Source organism: Calliopsis andreniformis, unplaced genomic scaffold (genome assembly GCF_051401765.1).
Source record: "Calliopsis andreniformis isolate RMS-2024a unplaced genomic scaffold, iyCalAndr_principal scaffold0039, whole genome shotgun sequence".
NCBI classification, from domain to species: Eukaryota; Metazoa; Arthropoda; class Insecta; order Hymenoptera; family Andrenidae; genus Calliopsis; species Calliopsis andreniformis.
Window position 1 is genome coordinate 2,869,022 of NW_027480448.1, and position 13,846 is coordinate 2,882,867.

Consider the following 13,846-nt stretch of genomic DNA (forward strand, 5'->3'; position numbering starts at 1 on the left):
TGAGGATTGAGAATTGAGGATTGAGGATTGAGGATTGGAAATTGAGGATTGGGTATTTGGGATTGAAGAATGAGGATTGAGGATTGAGGTTTGAGGATTGAGGATTGAAGATTGAGTATTGATGATTGAATATTGAGGATTGAGGATTGAGGATTGAGGATTGAGGACGAGGACTGACGGTTGAGGATTGAGGTTTGAGGATTGAGGATTGGGGATTGAGGACTGAGGATTGAGGATTGAGGAGTGAGCATTGAGGATTGACGATTGAATATTGAGTATTGATGATTGAATATTGAGGATTGAGGATTGAGGTTTGAGGATTGAGGATTGAGGATTGAGGATTGAAGATTGAGTATTGAAGATTGAGTATTGATGCCTGAGGATTGAGGATCGAGGATTGAGGATTGAGGATTGGAGATTGATTATTGACGATTGAAGATTGAGGATTGAGGATTGAGGATTGAGAATTGAGTATGAGGACTGAGGGTTGAGGATTGAGGCTTGAGGAATGAGGATTGAGGATTGAAGATTGAGGATTGTGTATTTAGGGTTGAAGAATGAGGATTGAGGATTGAGGTTTGATGATTGAGGATTGAAGATTGAGTATTGATGATTGAATATTGAGGATTGCAGATTGAGTATTGAGGATTGAAGATTGAGGATTGGGTATTGAGGACTGAGGATTCAGGGTTGAATATTGAGGATTGAGGATTGAGGATTGAGGATTGAGGATTGAGGATTGAAGATTGAATATTGATGATTGAATATTGAGGACTGAGGATTGAGGGTTGTGGATTGAGGACGAGGACTGAGGATTGAATATTGGTGTTTGATCTCTGTGGATTAAGGATTGAGGATTGAGAAATGAGGATTGAGGATTGAGGATTCAGGACTGAGGATTGAAGATTGAGTATTGAGTATTGAAGGTTGTGGATTGTGGATTGAGGATTAAGGATTGAGGATTGAATACTGTAGATTGAGTATTAATGCCTGAGGATTGAGGATTGAGAATTGAGAATTGAGGATGAAGACTGATGGTTGAGGATTGAGGATTGAGGATTGAGGATAGAGAATTGAGAATTGAGGATGAAGACTGAGGGTTGAGGATTGAGGTTTGAGGAACGAGGATTGAGGATTGAGGATTGAGGACAAAGGATTGACGATTGAGTATTCAAGATTGAGGATTGATGACTGAGGATTGACGACTGAGAATTGAGGATTGAGGATTGATGATTGAAGATTGAGTATTGAGGATTGAATATTGAGGATTGAGGATTGAGGATTGAGGATTGAGGATTGAGGATTCAGGATTGAGGATTGAAGATTGAGTATTGAGTATTGAAGGTTGTGGATTGTGGATTGAGGATTAAGGATTGAGGATTGAATACTGTAGATTGAGTATTGATGCCTGAGGATTGAGGATTGAGGATTGAGGATTGAGGATTGAGGATTGAAGATTGAGTATTGAGGATTGAAGATTGAGGATTGAAGATTGAGTATTGATGAATGAATATTGAGGATTGAGGATTGAGGATTCAGGATTGAGGATTGAGGATTGAGGATTGAAGATTGAGTATTGATGATTGAATATTGAGGATCGAGGATTGAGGTTTGAGGATTGAGGACGAGGACTGACGGTAGAGGATTTAGGTTTGAGGATTGAGGATTGAAGACTGAGGATTGAGGATGAGTGCTAAGGGTCGGGGATTGAGGTTTGACGACTGAGGACTGAGGATTGAGGATTGAGAATTGAGGATTGATGTTTGAGGATTGAAGATTGAGGATTAGGTATTGAGGATTGAAGAATGAGTATTGAGGATTGAGGATTGAGGATTGAGGATTGAGGATCTAGGATTGGAGATTGATTATTGAGTATTGAAGGTTGAGGATTGTGGATTGAGGATTGAGGATTGAGGATTGAGGATTGAGGATTGAGGATTGGGGATTGAGGATTGAGGATTGAGGATCGAGGATTGAGGATTGAGGATTGGAGATTGATTATTGAGGATTGAAGATTGAGGATTGAGGATTGAGGATTGAGAATTGCGAATTGAGTATGAGGACTGAGGTTTGATGATTGAGGTTTGAGAAATGAGGATTGAAGATTGAGGATTGAAATTGAGGATTGGTTATTGAGGATTGAAGAATGAGGATTGAGGAATTAGGATTGAGGATTGAGGATTGAGGATTGAAGATTGAGAATTGGGTATTGAGGTTTGAAGAATGAGGATTGAGGATTGAGGATTGAGGACTGAGGATTGAAGATTGAGTGTTGAGGATTGAAGATTGAGGATTGAGGATTGAGGATTGAGGACTGAGGATTGAAGATTGAGTATTGAGGATTGAAGATTGAGGATTGAGTATTGAGGATTGAGGATTCAGGGTTGAAGATTGAGGATTGAGGATTGAGGATTGAGGATTGAGGATTGAGTATTGAAGATTGAATATTGATGATTGAATATTGAGGACTGAGGATTGAGGGTTGTGGATTGAGGACGAGGACTGAGGATTGAATATTGATGTTTGAGGTCTGAGGATTAAGGATTGAGGATTGAGAAATGAGGATTGAGGATTGAGGATTGAAGATTGAGGATTGGGTATTTAGGATTGAAGAATGAGGATTGAGGATTGAGGTTTGAGGATTGAGGATTGAAGATTGAGTATTGATGATTGAATATTGAGGATTGAGGATTGAGGTTTGAGGATTGAGGATGAAGACTGAGGGTTGAGGATTGAGGTTTGAGGAACGAGGATTGAGGATTGAGGATTGAGGACTAAGGATTGACGATTGAGTATTGAAGATTGAAGGTTGAGGATTCTGGATTGAGGATTAAGGATTGAGGATTGAATATTGAGGATTGGGTATTTAGGATTGAAGAATGAGGATTGAGGACTGAGGTTTGAGGATTGAGGATTGAAGATTGAGTATTGATGATTGAATATTAAAGATTGAGGATTGAGGTTTGAGGATTGAGGATGACGACTGAGGGTTGAGGTTTGATGTTTGAGGAACGAGGATTGAAGATTGAGGATTGAGGATTGAGGATTGAAGATTGAGTATTGATGATTGAATATTGAGGATTGAGGATTGAGGTTAGAGGATTGAGGACGAGGACTGACGGTAGAGGATTTAGTTTTGAGGATTGAGGATTGAGGACTGAGGATTGAGGATGAGTGCTGAGGGTCGGGGATTGAGGTTCGACGACTGAGGACTGAGGATTGAGGATTGAGAATTGAGGATTGATGTTTGAGGATTGAAGATAGAGGATTGGGTATTGAGGATTGAAGAATGAGGATTGAGGAATTAGGATTGAGGATTGAGGATTGAGGATTGAAGATTGAGGAGTGGGTATTGAGGATTGAAGGTTGAGGGTTGAGTATTGGGGATCGAGGATTGAGGATTGAAGATTGAGGATTGAGAATTGAGGATTGAGGATTTAGGATTGATGATTGAGGATTGAAGATTGAGGATTGGGTATTGAGGATTGCAGAATGAGGATTGAGGATTGAGGTTTGAGTATTGAGGATTGCAGATTGAGTATTGATAATTGAAGATTGAGGATTGAGGATTGAAATTGAGGATTGGGTATTGAGGATTGAAGAATGGGGATTGTGGAATTAGGATTGAGGATTGAGGATAGAGGATTGAAGATTGAGGATTGGGTATTGAGGATTGAAGAATGAGGATTGAGGATTGAGGATTGAGGATTGAGGATTGAAGATTAGTGTTGAGGAATGAAGATTGAGGATTGAGGATTGAGGACTGAGGATTGGGGATTGAAGATTGAGTATTGAGGATTGAAGATTGAGGACTGTGTATTGAGGATTGAGGATTCAGCGTTGAAGATTGAGGATTGAGGATTGAGGATTGAGGATTGAGGGTTGAGGATTGAAGATTGAATATTGATGATTGAATATTGAGGACTGAGGATTGAGGGTTGTGGATTGAGGACGAGGACTGAGCGTTGAATATTCATGTTTGAGTTCTGAGGATTAAGGATTGAGGATTGAGAATTGAGGATTGAGGATTGAGGATTGGAAATTGAGGATTGGGTATTTAGGATTGAAGAATGAGGATTGAGGATTGTGGTTTGAGGATTGAGGATTGAAGATTGAGTATTGATGATTGAATATTGAGGATTGAGGATTGAGGTTTGAGGATTGAGGACGAGGACTGACGGTAGAGGATTTAGGTTTGAGGATTGAGGATTGAAGACTGAGGATTGAGGATGAGTGCTAAGGGTCGGGGATTGAGGTTTGACGACTGAGGACTGAGGATTGAGGATTGAGAATTGAGGATTGATGTTTGAGGATTGAAGATTGAGGATTAGGTATTGAGGATTGAAGAATGAGTATTGAGGATTGAGGATTGAGGATTGAGGATTGAGGATCTAGGATTGGAGATTGATTATTGAGTATTGAGGGTTGAGGATTGTGGATTGAGGATTGAGGATTGAGGATTGAGGATTGAGGATTGAGGATTGAGGATTGGGGATTGAGGATTGAGGATTGAGGATTGAGGATTGAGGATTGAGGATTGAGGATTGAGGATTGAAGATTGAGTATTGATGATTGAATATTGAGGATTGAGGATTGAGGTTTGAGGATTGAGGATTGAGGATTGAGGATTGAAGATTGAGTATTGAAGATTGAGTATTGATGCCTGAGGATTGAGGATCGAGGATTGAGGATTGAGGATTGGAGATTGATTATTGACGATTGAAGATTGAGGATTGAGGATTGAGGATTGAGAATTGAGTATGAGGACTGAGGGTTGAGGATTGAGGCTTGAGGAATGAGGATTGAGGATTGAAGATTGAGGATTGTGTATTTAGGGTTGAAGAATGAGGATTGAGGATTGAGGTTTGATGATTGAGGATGGAAGATAGAGTATTGATGATTGAATATTGAGGATTGAGGATTGAGGTTTGAGGATTGAGGACGAGGACTGACGGTTGAGGTTTGAGGTTTGAGGATTGAGGATTGGGGATTGAGGACTGAGGATTGAGGGTTAAGGATTGAGCATTGAGGATTGAAGATTGATGACTGGGGATTGAGCATTGAATATTGAGGATTAACGATTGAAGATTGGGGATTGAGGATCTAGGATCGGAGATTGATTATTGAGGATTGAAGATTGAGGATTGAAGATTGAGGATTGAGAATTGAGAATTGAGGATGAGGACTGAGGGTTGAGGATTGAGGTTTGAGGAATGAGGATTGATGGTTGAGGATTGAGGATTGTGGATTGAGGATTGAGTATTGAAGATTGAGTATTGATGCCTGAGGATTGAGGATTGAGGATTGAGGATTGAGGATTGACGATTGAAGATTGAGTATTCGGGATTGAAGATTGAGGATTGAGGATTGAGTATTGAAGATTGAGTATTGATGCCTGAGGATTGAGGATCGAGGATTGAGGATTGAGGATTGGAGATTGATTATTGAGGATTGAAGATTGAGGATTGAGGATTGAGGATTGAGAATTGCGAATTGAGTATGAGGACTGAGGATTGAGGATTGAGGTTTGAGAAATGAGGATTGAAGGTTGAGGATTGAAATTGAGGATTGGTTATTGAGGATTGAAGAATGAGGATTGAGGAATTAGGATTGAGGATTGAGGATTGAGGATTGAAGATTGAGGATTGGGTATTGAGGTTTGAAGAATGAGGATTGAGGATTGAGGATTGAGGACTGAGGATTGAAGATTGAGTGTTGAGGATTGAAGATTGAGGATTGAGGATTGAGGATTGAGGACTGAGGATTGAAGATTGAGTATTGAGGATTGAAGATTGAGGATTGAGTATTGAGGATTGAGGATTCAGGGTTGAAGATTGAGGATTGAGGATTGAGGATTGAGGATTGAGGATTGAGTATTGAAGATTGAATATTGATGATTGAATATTGAGGACTGAGGATTGAGGGTTGTGGATTGAGGACGAGGACTGAGGATTGAATATTGATGTTTGAGGTCTGAGGATTAAGGATTGAGGATTGAGAAATGAGGATTGAGGATTGAGGATTGAAGATTGAGGATTGGGTATTTAGGATTGAAGAATGAGGATTGAGGATTGAGGTTTGAGGATTGAGGATTGAAGATTGAGTATTGATGATTGAATATTGAGGATTGAGGATTGAGGTTTGAGGATTGAGGATGAAGACTGAGGGTTGAGGATTGAGGTTTGAGGAACGAGGATTGAGGATTGAGGATTGAGGACTAAGGATTGACGATTGAGTATTGAAGATTGAGGATTGATGACTGACGATTGACGACTGAGAATTGAGGATTGAGGATGATGATTGAAGATTGAGTATTGAGGATTGAATATTGAGGATTGAGGATTGAGGATTCAGGATTGAGGATTGAGGATTGAAGATTGAGTATTGAGTATTGAAGGTTGAGGATTCTGGATTGAGGGTTAAGGATTGAGGATTGAATATTGAGGATTGGGTATTTAGGATTGAAGAATGTGGATTGAGGACTGAGGTTTGAGGATTGAGGATTGAAGATTGAGTATTGATGATTGAATATTAAAGATTGAGGATTGAGGTTTGAGGATTGAGGATGACGACTGAGGGTTGAGGTTTGAGGTTTGAGGAACGAGGATTGAAGATTGAGGATTGAGGATTGAGGATTGAAGATTTAGTATTGATGACTGAATATTGAGTATTGAGGATTGAGGTTTGAGGATTGAGGATGAAGACTGAGTGTTGAGGATTGAGGTTTGAGGAACGAGGATTGAGGATTGAGGATTGAGGACTAAGGATTGACGATTGAGTATTGAAGATTGAGGATAGATGACTGCGGATTGACGACTGAGAATTGAGGATTGAGGATTGATGATTGAAGATTGAGTATTGAGGATTGAATATTGCGGATTGAGGATTGAGGATTGAGGATTGAGTATTGAGGATTGAGGATTGAGGATTGAAGATTGAGTATTGAGTATTGAAGATTGAGTATTGTGGATTGAGGATTAAGGATTGATGATTGAATATTGTAGATTGAGTATTGATGCCTCAGGATTGAGGATTGAGGATTGAGGATTGACGATTGAGGATTGAGGATTGAGGATTGAGTATTGAGGATTGAAGATTGAGGGTTGAAGATTGAGGATTGCAGATTGAGTTTTGAGGATTGAAGATTGAGGATTGATGATTGAGGATTGAAGATTGAGTATTGAGGATTAAGGATTGAGGATTGAGGATTGAAGATTGAGTATTGAGGATTGACGGTTGAGGATTGAGAATTGAGTACTGAGGATTGAGGATTGAGGATTGAGGATTGAAGATTGGGGACTGATGATTGAGGATTGAGAATTGAGAATTGAGGATGAGGGCTGAGGGTTGAGGATTGAGGATTGAGGATTGAGGATTGAGGATTGAGCATTGAAGATTGAGTATTCATGCCTGAGGATTGAGGATTGAGGATTGATGATTGAGGATCGAGGATTGAAGATTGAGAATTGAGGATTGAAGATTGATGATTGAGGATTGAGGATTGAGGATGGAGGATGAGGGTTGAGGCTTGAGGATTGAGGATTGAGAAATGAGGATTGAGGATTGAGGATTGAAATTGAGGATTGGGTATTGAGGATTGAGGAATGAGGATTGAGGATCTAGGATTGAGGATTGAGGATTGAGGATTGAAGATTGAGGATTGGGTATTGAGTATTGAAGAATGAGGATTGAGGATTGAGGATTGAGGCTTGGGGATTGAGGATTGAGGATTGAAGATTGAGGATTGAGGATTGAGGATGAGGGCTGAGACTTGAGGATTGAGGTTTGAGGTCTGAGGACTGAGGATTGAGGATTGAGAATTGAGGATTGAGGATTGAGGATTGAAGATTGAGGATTGGGGACTGAGTGTTGAAGGTTGAGTGATGAGAATTGATGTTTGTGGATAGAGATTTGAAGATTGCAGATTGAGTATTGAGTATTGAAATGTGTGAATTGATGATATTCTATTGAGGACTGAGAATTGACGACTGATTGTTGAGGACTGAGGTCTGAAGATTGAGGATTCAGGATTGTGGATTCAGGATTGAGGTTTGAGGACTGAGAATTGAGGACTGAGTATTGAGAATTGAGGATTGAGGGTTGAGGATTGAGGATTGAAGATTGAGGATTGGGCATTGCGGATTGAACATTGAGGATTGAGGATTGAGGATTGAGTATTGAGGATTGAGGGTTGAGGACTGAAGATTGAATATTGATGATTGAAGATTGAGGATTGAGGATTGAGTGTTGTGGATTGAGGACGAGGACTGAGGGTTGAGTATTGAGGATTGAAGATTGAGTATTGAGGATTGAATATTGAGGATTGACGATTGAGGGTTGTGGATTGAGGACGAGGACTGAGGTTTGAATATTGATGTTTGAGGTCTGAGGATTAAGGATTGAGGATTGAGAATTGAGGATTGAGGATTGAGGATTGAAGATTGAGGATTGGGTATTGAGGAATGAGGATTGAGGATTGAAGATTGAGGATTGAGGATTGAGGATTGAGGATCTAGGATCGGATATTGATTATTGAGGATTGAAGATTGAGGATTGAGGATTGAGGATTGAGAATTGAGAATTGAGGACGAGGACTGAGGGTTGAGGATTGAGGTTTGAGGAATGACGATTGATGGTTGAGGATTGAGGATTGAGGATTGAGGATTGAAGACTGAGTATTGGGGATTGAAGATTGAGGATTGAGGATTGAGGATTGAGGATGGAGAATGAGGACTGACGGTTGAGGATTGAGGTATGAGGATTGAAGATTCAGGACTGAGGACTGAGGATTGAGGATTGAGGATTGAGCATTGAGATTGAAGATTGAGTACTGGGGATTGGGGATTGAATATTGAGGATTAAGGATTGAAGATTGGGGATTGAGGATCTAGAATTGGAGATTGATTATTGAGGATTGAAGATTGAGGATTGAGGATTGAGGATTGAGAATTGAGAATTGAGTATGAGAACTGAGGGTTGAGGATTGAGGTTTGAGGAATGAGGATTGAGGGTTGAGGATTGAGGATTGAGAATTGAGGATTGAAGATTGAGGATTGAGGATCGAGGATTGAGGATTGAGGATGGAGGATGAGGGCTGAGGGTTGAGGATTGCGGTTTGAGGACTGAGGACTGAGGATTGAGGATTGAGAATTGAGGATTGAGGATTGAGGATTGAAATTGAGGATTGGGTATTGATGATTGAAGAATGAGGATTGAGGAATTAGGTTTGAGGATTGAGGATTGAGGATTGAAGATTGAGGAGTGGGTATTCAGGATTGAAGATTGAGGATTGAGTATTGAGGATTGAGGATTGAGGATTGAAGATTGAGGATTCAGAATTGAGGATTGAGGATTGAGGATTGAGGATTGAAGATTGAATATTGATGATTGAATATTGAGGACTGAGGATTGAGGGTTGTGGATTGAGGACGAGGACTGAGGGTTGAATATTGATGTTTGAGGTCTGAGGATTAAGGATTGAGGGTTGAGAATTGAGGATTGAGGATTGAGGATTGAAGATTGAGGATTGGACATTGAGGATTGAAGAATGAGGATTGAGGATTGAGGTTTGAGTATTGAGGATTGCAGATTGAGTATTGAGGATTGAAGATTGAGGATTGAGGATTGAGGAATGAAGATTGAGGATTGAGGATTGAGGATTGAGGATTGAGGATTGAAGATTGAGTATTGAGGATTGAAGGTTGAGGATTGAGGATTGAGTACTGAGGATTGAGGATTGAGGATTGAGGATTGAAGATTGAGGATTGATGATTGAGGATTGAGAATTGAGATTTGAGGATGAGGGCTGAGGGTTGAGGATTGAGGTTTGGGAAATTGGCATTGAGGATTGAGGATTGAGGATTGAGGATTGAGGATTGAGGATTGAGGATTGAGGGTTGAGTATTGAAGATTGAGTATTGATCACTGAGGATTGAGGATTGAGGATTGAGTATTGAGGATTGAGGATTGAAGATTGAATATTGAGGATATAAGATTGAGGATTGATGATTGAGGATTGAGGATGGAGGATGAGGGCTGAGGGTAGAGGATTGAGGTTTGAGGACAGAGGACTGAGGATTGAGGATTGAGAATTGAGGATTGAGGATTGAGGATTGAAGATTGAGGATTGGGTATTGAGTATTGAAGAATGAGGATTGAGGATTGAGGATTGAGGATTGAGGATTGAACATTGAGTATTGAGGATTGAAGATTGACGATTGAGGATTAAGGATTGAGGATTGAGGACGAGGACTGACGGTAGAGGATTTAGGTTTGAGGATTGAGGATTGAAGACTGAGGATTGAGGATGAGTGCTAAGGGTCGGGGATTGAGGTTTGACGACTGAGGACTGAGGATTGAGGATTGAGAATTGAGGATTGATGTTTGAGGATTGAAGATTGAGGATTAGGTATTGAGGATTGAAGAATGAGTATTGAGGATTGAGGATTGAGGATTGAGGATTGAGGATCTAGGATTGGAGATTGATTATTGAGTATTGAGGGTTGAGGATTGTGGATTGAGGATTGAGGATTGAGGATTGAGGATTGAGGATTGAGGATTGAGGATTGGGCATTGAGGATTGAGGATTGAGGATTGAGGATTGAGGATTGAGGATTGAGGATTGAGGATTGAAGATTGAGTATTGATGATTGAATATTGAGGATTGAGGATTGAGGTTTGAGGATTGAGGATTGAGGATTGAGGATTGAAGATTGAGTATTGAAGATTGAGTATTGATGCCTGAGGATTGAGGATCGAGGATTGAGGATTGAGGATTGGAGATTGATTATTGACGATTGAAGATTGAGGATTGAGGATTGAGGATTGAGAATTGAGTATGAGGACTGAGGGTTGAGGATTGAGGCTTGAGGAATGAGGATTGAGGATTGAAGATTGAGGATTGTGTATTTAGGGTTGAAGAATGAGGATTGAGGATTGAGGTTTGATGATTGAGGATTGAAGATAGAGTATTGATGATTGAATATTGAGGATTGAGGATTGAGGTTTGAGGATTGAGGACGAGGACTGACGGTTGAGGTTTGAGGTTTGAGGATTGAGGATTGGGGATTGAGGACTGAGGATTGAGGGTTAAGGATTGAGCATTGAGGATTGAAGATTGATGACTGGGGATTGAGCATTGAATATTGAGGATTAACGATTGAAGATTGGGGATTGAGGATCTAGGATCGGAGATTGATTATTGAGGATTGAAGATTGAGGATTGAAGATTGAGGATTGAGAATTGAGAATTGAGGATGAGGACTGAGGGTTGAGGATTGAGGTTTGAGGAATGAGGATTGATGGTTGAGGATTGAGGATTGTGGATTGAGGATTGAGTATTGAAGATTGAGTATTGATGCCTGAGGATTGAGGATTGAGGATTGAGGATTGAGGATTGACGATTGAAGATTGAGTATTCGGGATTGAAGATTGAGGATTGAGGATTGAGTATTGAAGATTGAGTATTGATGCCTGAGGATTGAGGATCGAGGATTGAGGATTGAGGATTGGAGATTGATTATTGAGGATTGAAGATTGAGGATTGAGGATTGAGGATTGAGAATTGCGAATTGAGTATGAGGACTGAGGATTGAGGATTGAGGTTTGAGAAATGAGGATTGAAGATTGAGGATTGAAATTGAGGATTGGTTATTGAGGATTGAAGAATGAGGATTGAGGAATTAGGATTGAGGATTGAGGATTGAGGATTGAAGATTGAGGATTGGGTATTGAGGTTTGAAGAATGAGGATTGAGGATTGAGGATTGAGGACTGAGGATTGAAGATTGAGTGTTGAGGATTGAAGATTGAGGATTGAGGATTGAGGATTGAGGACTGAGGATTGAAGATTGAGTATTGAGGATTGAAGATTGAGGATTGAGTATTGAGGATTGAGGATTCAGGGTTGAAGATTGAGGATTGAGGATTGAGGATTGAGGATTGAGGATTGAGTATTGAAGATTGAATATTGATGATTGAATATTGAGGACTGAGGATTGAGGGTTGTGGATTGAGGACGAGGACTGAGGATTGAATATTGATGTTTGAGGTCTGAGGATTAAGGATTGAGGATTGAGAAATGAGGATTGAGGATTGAGGATTGAAGATTGAGGATTGGGTATTTAGGATTGAAGAATGAGGATTGAGGATTGAGGTTTGAGGATTGAGGATTGAAGATTGAGTATTGATGATTGAATATTGAGGATTGAGGATTGAGGTTTGAGGATTGAGGATGAAGACTGAGGGTTGAGGATTGAGGTTTGAGGAACGAGGATTGAGGATTGAGGATTGAGGACTAAGGATTGACGATTGAGTATTGAAGATTGAGGATTGATGACTGACGATTGACGACTGAGAATTGAGGATTGAGGATGATGATTGAAGATTGAGTATTGAGGATTGAATATTGAGGATTGAGGATTGAGGATTCAGGATTGAGGATTGAGGATTGAAGATTGAGTATTGAGTATTGAAGGTTGAGGATTCTGGATTGAGGGTTAAGGATTGAGGATTGAATATTGAGGATTGGGTATTTAGGATTGAAGAATGTGGATTGAGGACTGAGGTTTGAGGATTGAGGATTGAAGATTGAGTATTGATGATTGAATATTAAAGATTGAGGATTGAGGTTTGAGGATTGAGGATGACGACTGAGGGTTGAGGTTTGAGGTTTGAGGAACGAGGATTGAAGATTGAGGATTGAGGATTGAGGATTGAAGATTTAGTATTGATGACTGAATATTGAGTATTGAGGATTGAGGTTTGAGGATTGAGGATGAAGACTGAGTGTTGAGGATTGAGGTTTGAGGAACGAGGATTGAGGATTGAGGATTGAGGACTAAGGATTGACGATTGAGTATTGAAGATTGAGGATAGATGACTGCGGATTGACGACTGAGAATTGAGGATTGAGGATTGATGATTGAAGATTGAGTATTGAGGATTGAGTATTGAGGATTGAGGATTGAGGATTGAAGATTGAGTATTGAGTATTGAAGATTGAGGATTGTGGATTGAGGATTAAGGATTGATGATTGAATATTGTAGATTGAGTATTGATGCCTCAGGATTGAGGATTGAGGATTGAGGATTGACGATTGAGGATTGAGGATTGAGGATTGAGTATTGAGGATTGAAGATTGAGGGTTGAAGATTGAGGATTGCAGATTGAGTTTTGAGGATTGAAGATTGAGGATTGATGATTGAGGATTGAAGATTGAGTATTGAGGATTAAGGATTGAGGATTGAGGATTGAAGATTGAGTATTGAGGATTGACGGTTGAGGATTGAGGATTGAGTACTGAGGATTGAGGATTGAGGATTGAGGATTGAAGATTGGGGACTGATGATTGAGGATTGAGAATTGAGAATTGAGGATGAGGGCTGAGGGTTGAGGATTGAGGATTGAGGATTGAGGATTGAGGATTGAGCATTGAAGATTGAGTATTCATGCCTGAGGATTGAGGATTGAGGATTGATGATTGAGGATCGAGGATTGAAGATTGAGAATTGAGGATTGAAGATTGATGATTGAGGATTGAGGATTGAGGATGGAGGATGAGGGTTGAGGCTTGAGGATTGAGGATTGAGAAATGAGGATTGAGGATTGAGGATTGAAATTGAGGATTGGGTATTGAGGATTGAGGAATGAGGATTGAGGATCTAGGATTGAGGATTGAGGATTGAGGATTGAAGATTGAGGATTGGGTATTGAGTATTGAAGAATGAGGATTGAGGATTGAGGATTGAGGCTTGGGGATTGAGGATTGAGGATTGAAGATTGAGGATTGAGGATTGAGGTTGAGGGCTGAGACTTGAGGATTGAGGTTTGAGGTCTGAGGACTGAG